Source organism: Lygodium microphyllum, chromosome 2 (assembly GCF_053477565.2).
Source record: "Lygodium microphyllum isolate KBCC chromosome 2, Lygodium_microphyllum_v1.1.10, whole genome shotgun sequence".
NCBI lineage: Eukaryota > Viridiplantae > Streptophyta > Polypodiopsida > Schizaeales > Lygodiaceae > Lygodium > Lygodium microphyllum.
Genome location: NC_141136.1, coordinates 83,696,781 through 83,711,388, shown reverse-complemented (window position 1 = coordinate 83,711,388; position 14,608 = coordinate 83,696,781).

Sequence of the window (14,608 nt, the reverse complement as noted above, 5' to 3'; positions counted from 1 at the left end):
TTAAGGTTTGGTTGTGATTCTTGTGAGAAACAAAAAATGTATCAACTCCTCTAGCATGAGCCCCTCTATCTTCATGCTTCTCTTCTATGTCTTCATCTTCATCATAATCTTCCACCTCATTATCCAAATAGGTATCTTGGCTCTTGCTTGAAATTCAATGGTATATAGATGGTTGGAAACCTGAGCCTAATGGACTTGCCTTACAGCCATTATAGTATTCACACATTTCTTTGGAAAAGAGTTATTTTGAGGTGAGAATTATTTTCACATATTTCTTTACCTTTGAAGATATAGTTTCTATTTCATAAAGAAGACATGGTGTCTCAATAATAGAGTGGGAAATCAAGCCATTGTTCTCTTGCCCAACATAAGGTCATTAAATCTTATCCTCACATTGCTTTGGTGACTCATAGAATCCTCTCTACGTCATAAAATGGAAAAGTAGTTTCCATTTTCCTTTCTTTTGGAAATAGACATGCTTTCTCTTATTACCATGAACAATGTCAAGTCCATCCTCCCCTCGGGTAAGTTACTCACATGAATATACGTGTGCATCACATGGATTCAAAATAAGGTATTTTTGAAATACCATTTTTATACATTTTTTACATGTAAAAGGGTGTAATATAAAGGTGTTATTTAGAGATTGAATAGAAAAGGATTATTTTTTATTCAGGAAAAATTCTTGGATAAGGATAATTACAAATAGGCCTTGAATGCACGTAATATAGAGGATATGCATATAATAACTTCCTTGAGATTCTCCCCTGTAAAAATTATAGCATTGAGGAGGAGCTTCACCATAGAATCTTTCCACTTTATATGCTACCATGGTGCACTAGTGCTCTTGTCTATAGCATCATCCCATACTTCCATAAGGCTTAGTTGCTCCTTGTCATTGGTAATAGCAATATTATCCTTACCATAAACATATGATGCTTGTGAATTACCTTTGACTTCTAGAAGTATAACTTGGTTGCTATCTGGATTAATAATCATTTTTTGAGTGCTTGAAAAGGGAGCTAGGCCTTGTAAAGGTGGAACACTTTGCTCATTATGTTGAAAATATAGCACTCCAGATGTTGATGATCCAAGGAATTGCACCCCCATAACATTTCCTTCCATGCCCTGTTGAAAATGCCTTCTCACTCATGTAAAATATATTTTCTTTGTCAGCTACTGCAATCTACAAAAGATAACCACCGTTCACTCAATATGCCCTTTTAACTTTTGTAGGCTGCTAAATGTTAAACCAATTTTGCATATGAAGAGACATATCATCTGCACCGGCAACATCCGAATTGAGTCACATGGAGAAAGTCCAAAGCGAAGGATCAACATTAAGAAATTTTCCTTTAATCCTTGAGTCTTCAAAACGGATTTCTTCATATGAACCTGTTTTTCCATGCATTTTTTCCTAATAAAAAATATGCTTTGGAAGAGAATTTTATGCCCAATCATTCATGCAGTTTGAAAATTAAAACCATGTAATGCAATCATTCAAACGATGCTTCCTTTATGAATGCAGTGAAGAAAATCTGCCTCGCCTAACTAGTGCTTGTGCATCATGCAAACAAAAATACACACAAAATAGAAAATAAATTTCTGATGACGCTGACTAATGTGTTCAGCTTCTTGGAAAAAATCTCTGCCCTTAGGTTTACAATGGTGGATGTGTAGTGTCATGACATCCGCCCCCTCCAAACCTACACATCCTCTAGATGGGCAACATTTACCCGTCCTCATCACCACCAAGCTCCACAATCAATGCAATTTGTCCATCTTCTATCTAAGGATACAACTATAGTGTTAACTCATCTCCATGACGTATTGTCTATGAAAATGTAAGGAGAAGATTTAATATACCCTTTTTTTTCATTTCTTAAAGTTAATAATGTGTGGTCTAAGCTTCTCCAAGCTATGCATCCCATTGGCTTGTTGACTGGCTTTTGTGTCAAACAAACTTTGTTACTAGAGGATCATGGCAAGTTTGTTCAACCATTTGACATCATATTTAGAATGCTAGAAATGAGGTTCTTTTTTATAGGTATAAGAATGGTTTAGGACTTCTTTCTATAATTGTAAGGAGCTTGGAGAGAGCCAAAGCTATCATAAAACACCTTGAAGGAAATACCTATAAAGAAAATACTCCTACTTACAGAGAAGGAACTATTAATCATTTCCTACATAATAGGAAAAAAAAAAGGGAGTTCCCTATCAATTCCCGAGTTCAAAATACACATAAGTAGGGAAAGTAAATAATAGGAAAAATGAAACATTTCTTAGTTAGAGAAACTAGGGAATTACATATGGAATTTCCATAGGGAAAATTCCCTGTAGGACATAATACATTAGTTTATTTCCAATAGGACATAATACATATATAATAAATTAGGTTAAATTTTTTCACTAAATAGGTTTTTTTTTCATATGTCAAGAAACAGTTTCTAAATATATCATATTTTTTTGTATAGTATTTTTTTTCTATGCCGTAAAAAAGCTTGTATATATGTTGTATTACTTAAAAATATTATTTAATTGATCTATATGGTGCCATAATATGTTAATGCTATATTCTTACTCATGTCGATCCCTAATGGCTAATGAAATGGTGAATAGAAGCGTCGAATTGTACATTATCCCAATATAGAATTGGAGATTTTCTATCACTTGCATCAATGCTAGTCCTAGTAACGAGTTGCTTGGCAATTGCTCGAAAGAGGGCTTGTTCATCGTTATCAAGAACTTCCATATAACTATCAATAGTTATGGCATGCATATCCCTTTGCAATACACAGAGATATATAAGTACAAGAATGTGATAAGGATATTATAAAACCATGATTAACATTTATTAACAAGGCCTAGACTAGCCTAGCTTAGCTATTGCATAATGGAGTACCCAAGCATAATAAACAACTGCATGTATCACATTTCCACTTACGTCCCCAATGATTGTAAAAGGCAAAGAAGCTTATGGAAATGATGATGTCATGGTGTAAATGTTCCTCTTGTATTACAATAGACAATTAGAACTAGTCTTTGTAATATCTAGCTCCCACTAAGTATAATAATTACCAAGAACTGCCATCAAATCTCTGTTTTACATTGTGCATACAACATACTTGCTAAGAGGAGGGGAGTCACATGACTAACATCCACCATTCTAATCAGTGGAGTCCAACTCCAACTATGTAGATGCCACCCAATGCTCACTCTATGAGTCATCCTCCAAGGACAGGTTCTTCATTACAAGTAGCAGGCAATAAAGTATGTGTGGCAAGAAATTTCACTAAATTCTATCGAGAAGTGGAGCAATCGATTGTTTGTTGTCCCATAATGTATTCAATAACCATCCAAGGACTGTTTTTGCCTCCCACATAGTAGCCTTCTTATTAGCTACTACATCCTCAATGGGTTGGTGAAAACCAAGCTCCTAAGTCAACATGTAAATGCTGCTAAATCAGGCACTCCTTGTTGACACAAAGGTAACAAACTATCAAACATGTCCATGGCGGTCACAATCGGCTGACTTTTGCAATTCATAAAGGGCTAACCTACATTTTCAGCAAAGACCACATCTATACTCACAAAGATCTTTTCATGAAGGGTTGGAAGAAACATTTCCCTTTACTTTTTGCACTACATCCAATGAAAGTGCATTTGACATGTATATCTTGTAGCTTTTGTCAAACTGGCTGTTGCATTCAAGCATACACGATATGACCATAAACTCTTACATGGGATAGCATTGGCTTATAGCCATTCCAAGTCTCATAATTTGTGTATGCCATAGTTCCATCAAGTCTCAAAAATGACAAAAATTAGAGTTTTGGAGTTTTTTGTGCCTTACTCTTAAGTGGGTGCCATCTCTAATCTTTTTCAAGTTGGGATAAGGTAATGATCTAATAACAAATCACTCACATCAAGGCTCTACAACATGGTAGTATATTGTCATCAAATTCAAATGACTTTCTGTAGTAAGGAGGACTGCTGCATTCTGGAACAACTAGGGGTAGGGAGAATTGCTACATTCTGGAACAACCAGGGAGATATGACAAGGCTAGAGGTAGAAGGATCACACTCCTCCATAATTTCCATATAGTCCTCACTTCCCAACCCCACCAACAATGGACATAATTGATTGGGCATTATTCATTCATGAGGCCTTGTCCATTCAATATCCCATTCTAAAAATTGCCTATAAGCTATGTGTTTCAAAACCCTCAGTTTTTTTAATAAATAGCTAATGTATCGGAGATTGTTTTCAATATTATCCATACAAGTGTAAATATTTGGCCAGTACCCATACATGTAAGGATGAGGCTAACTACACCATTTAAGAGCTAAAGTTTTTAATGAGAGAGTAACTTACATGTACTCCTTCAACCCTTATAGCCTTAAGCCAATCTATTTTCATTTGCACCCCCTCACTTGTTGCCAAGCCACCCATTGTTATAGTAAGCTTGTATTTTTCATCAACAAATAGAGACTCAAAAAACACCATATCATATTGGTAATAAAGCCAGACTTAAACATGATTGAAACCAATAATTATGCAAGAAAAATGATTGAGATGTAATAAAGAAGCAGTTTCTAAATATATCATATTTTTTTGTATAGTATTTTTTTTCAATGTCGCAAAAAAGCTTGTATATATGTAGTATTATTTACAAATATTATTTGATTGATCTATATGGTGCCACAATATGTTAATGCTATATTCTTACTCAAGTTGATCCCTAATGGCTAATGAAATGGTGAATAGAAGCATTGAATTGTACATTATGCCAATGTAGAATTGGAGATTTTCTATCACTTGCATCAATGCTAGTGCTAGTAACGAGGTGCTTGGCAATTGCTCCAAAGAGGGCTTGTTCATCATTGTTAGGAACTTCCATATAGCTATCAACAGTTATGGCATGCATATTCCTTTGCAATACACAGAGATATATAAGTATAAGAATGTGATAAGGATATTATAAAACCATGATTAACATTGATTAACAAGGCCTAGACTAGCCTAGCTTAGCTATTGTATAATGGAATACCCAAGAAAAATAAACAACTGCACGTATCACATTTCCACTTATGTCCCTGATGATTGCAAAAGGCAAAGAAGCTGATGGCAATGATGATGTCATGGGGTAGATGTTCCTCTTGTATTACAGTAGACAATTAGAACTGGTCTTTGTAATAGCTAGCCCCCACTAAGTATAATAATTACAAAGAACTGTCCACAAATCTCTATTTTACATTGTGCATACAATATACTTGCTAAGAGGAGGGGAGTCACATGACTAACATCTACCATTCTAATTAGTGGAGTCCAAATCCAACTACATAGATTCCACCCAATGCTCGCTCTAAGAGTCATCCTCCAAGGACAGGTTCCTCATTACAAGTAGCAGGCAATAAAGTATGTGTGGCAAGCAACTTCACTAAATTCTATCGAGAAGTAGAGCAATCCACTGTTTGTTGTCCCATAATGTATTCAATAACCATCCTAGGTCTGTTTTTTCGTCCCACATAGTAGCCTTCTTATTAGCTACTACATCCTCGGTAGTGCCTTGATCAATGGGTTGAAAACCAAGCTCCTAATCAACATGTAAATGCTGCTAAATCACGCACTCCTTGTTGACACAAAGGTAACAAACTATCAAACATGTACATGGCAGTCACAATTGACTGACTTTTGCAATTCATAAAGGGCTAACCTACATTTTCAACAAAGACCACATCTATACTCACAAAGATCTTTTCATGAAGGGTTGGAAGAAACATTGCCCTTTATTTTTTGCACTATATCCAATGAAAGTGCATTTGACATGTTTATCTTGTAGCTTTTGTCAAAGTGGCTATTGCATTAAAGCATATACGATACGACCATAAACTCTTACATGGGAGAGCATTGGCTTATAGCCATTCCAAGTGTCATAATTTGTGTATGCCATAGTTCCACCAAGTCTCAAAAATGACAAAAATTAGAGTTTTGGAGTTTTTTGTGCCTTACTCTTTAGTGGCTGCCATCTCTAATCTTTTTCAAGTTGGGATAAGGTAATGATCTAATAGCAAATCACTCACATCAAGGCTCTACAACATGGTAGTATACTGTCATCAAATTCAAATGAATTTCTGTAGTAAGGAGAATTGCTACATTCTAGAAAAACCAGGGGTAGTGAGAATTGCTACATTTTGGAACAACTAGTGAGATATGACAAGGCCAGAGGTAGAAGGAACACACTGCTCCACAATTGCCATATAGTCCTCACTTCCCAACCCCACCAACAATGGACATAATTGATTGGGCATTATTCATTCATGAGGCCTTGTCCATTCAATATCCCATTCTGAAAATTGCCTATAAACTATGTGTTCCACAAACCCTCAGTTTATTTAATAAATAGTCAATGTATAGGAGATGGTTTTCAATCTTATCCATACAAGTGATAAATATTTGGCGAGTACCCATACACATAAGGATGAGGCTAACTACACCATTTAAGAGCTAAAGTTTTTAATGAGAGAGTAACTTACATGGACTCCTTCAACCCTTATAGCCTTAAGCCAATCTATTTTCTTTTGCACCCCCTCACTCGTCGCCAAGCCACCCATTACTATAGTAAACTTGTAGTTTTTCATCAACAAATAGAGACTCAAAAAACACCATATCATATTGGTAAGAAATCCAGACTTAAACATGATTGAAAACAATAATTATGCAAGAAAAAGATTGAGATGTAGACTAGAAGACCGTGCAACCTATTAACCTACCCTATCTTGTTAAGACCCACCCTTCAATACATCTCATAAGGATAAACTAGTGTTAAGACCCAATCTAATTTATTACATTTTACATGCAACTCACAAGTAAACCCTTAAGAGTACTTTTAATTTATCCTGGCACTACTTAGAGCTGTAAGATATGTGTCAAAAAAGCACCTCAAGCAGTCCTAGGGCAAGAGTTCTAGCATTGTAAGAGAAGTTTTCTTGCTTTTGAAATGTCTCAACAAAGTTCTCAACTAATTGCTCTATTCTGCGCTAATATTAAAGTATCCAAGCCACAAAATCATTCTTCTTTATTCTCAAAATTCTGTCTCTCGCATCAAAAGGCTATAAAATTAGCTTGCCACTACCAAACCCAACCCCCACACCCCAACCCAAAACAAAAAAAAGACTCTTTAAGTGTTCACTAACCCTTCAACCCTTGCAGCAAAATCAAACTAACCATCAAGTCAACTTCAAACTGGTTAGAAGTGAAAGGAACTTACATAGCATAGAATGAAAAGTATATCTGTCCAAAAGAAAAATCTTGACCACCTTGCCGATCTCATGCTCATTTGTCCGTGCACTACCCTAGAGCATAAAGTACCCTGGCCATTTGCCTTAACCACATTCTGAGGTGCATTCCCATCTTCAGAACCACAAACTGTCTTATAATGCAGAACATTAATAAGATGGCAAAATTTTAGCAAAAGCCTATTAAGGAAATTTACATGTGTTATAGTCACTACATGGATAAACACTTACGGATGTGCCTATCATGAACCCCAAGGAACCATCAAATTTTTAGCTATAGCATAGCTACTAAAACTATTCTGAAGTTACATGCAGTCCCATATGCAATAACTACAACAATTGCTAAGTCTCTACTTGAAAAGGTGGTGGTGAGACATGTCAGAATTGGTGTAGCAATGGAAGCATAAACAACATGTTGAAATAAATTGTTGAAACACAAGACAAGAGAAAGAATGAATGAATGAATACAAATACATATGAAAACTCAAATGTATGCTCGAGAAATGGAATCCATATCGAACACGAGACAATAGCATACAATAGTGAGCCACTGGCTGTGTGGGCACCCCTAGCATCGACTCCTCTCTCCCTAGAAGAATCCACAAATGTTTGCTGAAGTACACAAAGAGGAGGAGGAGCCCATCAATATATAGGCATAAAATGGTGGGAGCAATAAATGTAGTCGTCCAACATTCCATGTTGGAAAACCAGCATTAAATGGTCCCTAGCCCTAAAAAGGCACAAGAAAATGCCAAATAAATACTACATAAAATGTTGTAGCCTCTGCAGCACAGACTCACACCTGAGCTGACTTATCTCCTAACACCCTCTCTCAGATCAGGGGTGATCGGATACAATACAATAGTTCAATGATGGGGAATCATAAACTATACAACATAGAACCACTAGAAGAACCATGGATATCCAAGTAGTGAGTGGCCAGCCCACCACCAAGATGCCTCGGAGAGTATCTGACATTGATGCCAATCATAACAGCACCACCTGAAAAAAGAGAAGAATCATAGCAGCTCTCTGTGTTATGTCACCTATGTCACGCAGGACATACAAGACCAATCTGCCAAACATGTCTCTGAACATGTCACCATGGAATCCCCGCCTTCGGCCAGAACCGCCAAAGTGTCCCCTTATGTGGGCTCCAGACGAAAACCTCCTGTCTCTGTCAAGGAACCAACCCATCATAAACCTGGATGTCAATCCTAGCTCCAAGATTTGTACCTACCAGAGTTTGATTGATGCGCCATGGAATCTATTGATTTGACCTATCATTGGAAAGCCCTTGAAAAATGGAATCTATTGAGCTATAGAGCACTTGATTTGGAATCATAATGTTCAAATAATGATAAATCCAAAGATTTGACCATGTGTCCCAAACTTATGGAAAATTCCCATATTCTCCAATATGGTGTTATTTGACCATGTGATCAAATAATAAAGATATTGGGGGTTCCCAAAGTGCATGGAAATTCCCAAATTTCCTAATGTAGTGTTTTTAAGAAAGCACCACATTGGGGTCATATGTCCTTTGTTTTGTGAATGAAAAAATGCAATGAGATTAATATTCCAATTTGATACATCCCAACTTATTTTGCAATGAAGCTATTGAATCAAAATGAAACAAATTTGTGTTTGATAACTGAAACATGAAAGGTCAGATATGCAAAGTAATGTTAATGCTTGATGACACTTCTCAATAGAATGAGACCAATGTAGCATAATACATAGTGTTGAGAGTTCACCTATTAATTCTATCAAACAATACATTTCCATTTCATTCTTACACTCAAACAACTAGTAATATAGATAAGGATCATTAAATTTAGAGAGAAGAGAGTCAATGTAAGGAGAAAAAGTTTCCAAGGACATCCTTCATTTCTAGAATGGAAAAGTCACACCACAAAATTATCCTTGCTCAAATATATTTGAAATGAATCACTTTGAGATAGGTGGTAATGCCATTCTTACTAAAATGATGAATCCAAAGACATCCATTTTATTACATAAATTTAAAAGCATTAGGAAGCACACAACATGTTGAGGCAAGTATTGCACACAATGGTCATTCACTTCAAAAGAAATTGCATCAATCTACCAAGGATTTGAAGCATAAATGAAAAGACTAACCATGCAAAATAATATAGGCATATAGTATCCATCAAAGGACTGCATCCAAGTATGATTATAGGCCTTCAACAATGATGTAGATCTAAAAAGCAATATCTCATGTGGTAAAATTGGCCTATATTAAAAGCAAGATATTTATTTAGAAATTCATGCAATCAATGGCAATCAAAGCTACCAAGAGCATTGTCAATCATTGCATGTGTAGGTCTTTTGAGTCATAATGCATTACAGGCTAAGTTGACATGCATGTCAACCTTCACAGAAAACTTGGTCCATCAAAGGCTACAAGTTTTATTGAATATAAGAAAGGAAACTTCTTAGCTATTTGTCAATTCATACAAATCAAAAGTAAAAGTTAACTGTAGTGAAGCCTACATGAGGAGGCATTCATCCATGAAATAGCAGGTGCAATCCCAGTCTCATCTACTCAAGAAGCTCAACTGCATAAACCACAAGCTTTGCAATATCTAGAGATAGTATGAAGCTCCCACCACTGATAGAAAGATCAATGTCAATTAAGAAACCAAGCTCAAAGATAGTATGTGAATACATAAGGAATTATGGTACCAAGACCGTATATCAATAGAGAATCCAGAGCAAGGGATCGGTCAAGCATCACCTATAACATCCAATACATCCTGTAACAGTTAATGTCAAATCTCTTAGAACCCAAATAAGCATCCAAGAGATCCAAAGTATGCAAATAAAAGCCCAAATTAAGTTCCAAGTGGCAATCAAATACAAACAATATAACTAGCATGCATTTCTAACATACGTATCGAAGCATGTATTGAAGGGTCAAGCATGGACCATTGGCATAATGACTGTCACAAAACATGCCACTATAGACCAATTTCATTCAAATACCAACCAAGATAGAGCTTGATCAAAGCTCAAAAGGCATCCTAGTGCAATATAAGACATGTGGAAACCTCTGTTTACATCGATGTAGTTATATGATGTAACGTGTCCCCTAGAGTCATCCCGGACACGTCTTAGCAGTCCATCGGAAAGGATGTCTAGAAAGCTCCGCCCGGCACTCCCATGGAATGTTACGGGACTTGCGATCTAGGTCTTCCCGCGTCTGCCACGTAGCGGAAGTATCCTGGCCGTTCCCACTTAGGATCGACCTAAATTTGGGTTTGGTCATTAGCTAGCAGCAACTAGCGTCAGACCCGAGCGAACTACTTTACGCAGAAACGCCAGGTCCGAAGCGGAATCACGCTGCACTTGGTTCAAGGAGAATGGGAAACGAGAGGAATGCAAGGCTCGACCTCTCTGCCATAAGGCATAGTCCCATTCCGTTCCCCTAAAATAGCGTGAATCGGGTAATAGGTAATTCTAAGTCATCGTTCTCGTTATTTGTTCCGGCGATGATGATCATCCCTCTGTTCGTTGAAGATTTTTTTAGAAAAGTTCCCGGCTAACCGGGACCACCCATCCATAGGACAGACCCATGGTCCATCCTCCGCACTTTCCTCGGTTTGTTTTAGTTATGTAATTACCTACCACATTAATTTTACATATAACAAACAGCTTCTTTGATTAACCCTGTTAAGCACTGGTTCCTTCACGTAATCTTATCACAGGACATAGAGAAAACAATGTCAAACAACTTCTTTATTATCATTTTATCCTTTTATCTTTAAAATACAAGGAGTTCCGCCCGTAGGCTTGTCTATAATCCGCCCGAAGGCTATCCAGTAATGCTGGAGGAACGAAGGGAGGTGGCTGCCACACTGGGGAACAAAGGCACGATCAGGAAGAGGGGGGTGAGAGAAACGACGACCGTTGTTGGGGGGAGAGAGGTTACTAGTCGCCGTGCTGAGGAGGACCCCGAGGAGACTGGTCGTCGTGCGGGAGAGGAAACGGACGTGCTGCCATCGCCATAGACCAGAGCGGCGTGGGAAATAGAAGGGGGGGGAGTCGCTATCCGCTGGGGAGCTGCCGCCTGTTGCCGCCGCCCATCCCACCGCCATCATCATCAATTCCTCTCCTTCCATCATTACTCCCCCCTCCACGTCGTTCTGTCCAGAAGCAGAAGCTTCTTGGAATCTTCCTTAGAAGCTTCTAAGGATAAGGCTTCCATGAGCCTTGTACACACGATTTTTCCCCCGGGTTCTTAAAACCCACACCCTGTAAAGGGGCATTCCTGTGCAAGGAAGAACTATATAGATTTTAAGGTTGTCTTTCCAAGCTTGGAAGGAGTTTAGAGATCACATAAAGGTAAGGACAAACCGCGGAGTCCAAATTCCGCAGCATCAACAATGGCTCCAAAACAAAAGATGCAAGGTGCAAGCGTGGAAGTTTCTTCCCCAAGCATACACATGGACATCCCTACGAGCCCTCAAGCCCAGGTTCTTAAAAGGATGATTCCACATTTAAGCGATGCATTAGGCACGTTAAATTTCATGGGAAGAATGCATTTACGCATGTTTCGACTTCACATAGTCTAGCTAAAATACATTTGGAAAATTATCTCCTTGAACGATTTACAAGGGTTAGTGCATGCCATGCAAGTAGGGTTGCTTGCATTTCCAAGTTGAAATTCCTAAGTGCATATTGCTTAGGGTTAAAAGATGAAATTTTTTAAATGCATCTTTGATTGGCCGCGGAAAGAACAAGCGTATATTGCATTTAGGCAATAACTTTCTTGTTGTGATTCGCATGAGAAAGTCGTGAACATCCGTAGATATTGTCCAAAGAACTGCAAGGCATGAAAATGAAACCATGGACTTGCATGTTGCATGCGAAGATGCTTGTAGAATGGATTAAGTCAACATTAGCCTTATTATATTCGTCATACATGAATTTCATTCATCGAAGTTGTATCTAGAAAAGGTTGCATATCATATTAAAGCTTAAAATTTAGTTGCATTAAACAAAGGGTAGTAGACATGATTATTTGAAGTAAGTCCTAGAAGGTCCTAAGAAAGTTGGTATCCAGCTTATCATGTATTTTTACTTTACCAATGAAAGATAGAGTGAGTCGCATGTTTACATGTATTGTGGTAGTCGAAACTATTTTTTTTCCTTCTTTAGATCTAGTTTATTATCTCTAGGAAAGGTTCATCCTTGTTGCAAGACAAGTATATTGAATTGTCTAAATCACCTAGCCCACAAGGGATTCATATAGGCATGGTTCAGTCGATATGATAATTATCCCAAGTGCTAACTAGGGTTTAGCGCGATAAGGATTCGACCTAGTTTTACACTTGTTGCCAAGTCAAAACCCTCAAACCCAACGATCATACCCACATTCACGAAATGTTGAGTCAATTGGATGCTCATGCATAAAACAATCTAAGGTTTCTACCCTAAGGATCATTCGACCTGGTGCTAGAACTTGGTTTGAGTTGGAATCCCTAGGACCGAACGTTGTCGGTCTAGTGCAATTAGGATTGGGTGAGCGAGAAGACGCCCAAACCCCTACTTCGAGTCTAATCATAATTCTTGACCAGAAAACACCATTCAATGAGTGAAATGATCTCTTGGAATGGAGGCGACACTTGTGCAACAAGTTGCAACGTCGCATAGCCTTGTGGTTTGATCACAAGAAAGTTTTGCCATTCCTTGGAATGAGGTTGGCAGGTTCTTGCGCAAGTTTAACTTGAAAAAGGATGAGTAGTCATCCTGTTACATCACCTTTCTTGGGGAATAATTGCCAAGAAAAAGGAGAGTTAGGTATTTGCCTAGAAGCAAATGACCAATCAATAAATTGAAGCGACATGGTCGCCAGGATTTACTATTAATAAAACCTAAGGTATTGGTTAAGTTGGGTTAACAGGGTATGGCCCTAACCCAAGGACAAAAGGTGAACAAACAAACCCTTGGGGATCTTGCCAAGTCGCAATTTGGTCCCAGATCGAATGCTGGATGCATTCGGAGAGAAAGATTCACTTTTTAACAGATGGCCAAATAAACAACCACTGGAATTGATTGTGCTTGTAGCAGTTTAGAAAGCACTGTTTGCATTGTTTGCTCAAGGAACTAAAGGATGAAAAGATATATAAATGCTTCAGGTTGAAGGCCTGAAGGGAGAGGCAGCTTCAGTTATCCCCGACTGCCTGCCTGACCCTAACCAAGGGGGTTGTTGACCGCGCCGGGAATGTGGACCGAACCCGCCGCGAGAGGTCTTTCCGTTGAGCTCTACTTGGAGCAGGAGGATGCTTGGGTGCCAGGGGGGGCTCTGGCCATAAATCCCTTGCCTTCCAGGTCCTGCACAAGAGGCTAACGTGACTCGGGATTGGATCTCGGGGCCCGTTTACTAGTCTACGGGCAGAAGCTTGGAATAGTGATCCCGGCCTCTTTTTTTTTCCCTCCCCCCCTTTGTCCACAGGGGGGGTTCATATAGCCTTAGGGGAGGGAAGGGAAGCTCCACCACGTGGAGGATTCATGCCATTCCCTCCTCATGCATTCCCTACATCACTCTTCCTTAGGCCATTCCTCCCCACACTCCCTCTCCTCCAGCCATGCATCGGCTGGGGGAAGGAATAATAAAAAAATTTGCCTAAAATTTATCCAATTGCCCCTTCAAAAAGGGTGTTCCCTCGCGGCTTTTACGGACTTCAACCCCAGCCTCTAATTCACAATGTGGAGGCCTCATTTTTGAGCGTGCATGGTATGGATTAAGCTACCAATAATTACGATGTAGGGGATAACCTTGCACAGGATTTACGCAGTGTGCGGGAAGTCAATATTGACGAGTGGGAATATTACATATGAGTCACCCGAGAAGCAGTACTGACACATAGATAGAGCATACACATTGACCAAATGGGATTTAGCCCTAGTTATTACAACAATAAAGTCAAAACTAAGTAAACCATTCCTCAAATCAAGTGTGGTGCTTCTCTTCTGTACAATAGTCTTGATTAGCTCAATGTTGCATGGGATTCGAGGCACCAAGGTTCGTGAAAGTTGGTCATTGTAAGGACGCTTTGAGATGGGAGAATTCAACAAAATAAAACTTATCCAAAAGAATTTTGAACAAATTCTTGATTAAAAATATAGGCAAGTTTCAGGTTCATAGATTTCAAACTGAGAGAGAAGAGAAGAAGATGGAATGTTAGATTTTAAGGGAAGAATTCCAAGGAAGGTGAGGAGCACCAAGCTAAAACTCAATCCACTCTTGTAGAATTGATGATGAGAATTTTGAAGGCAAGGA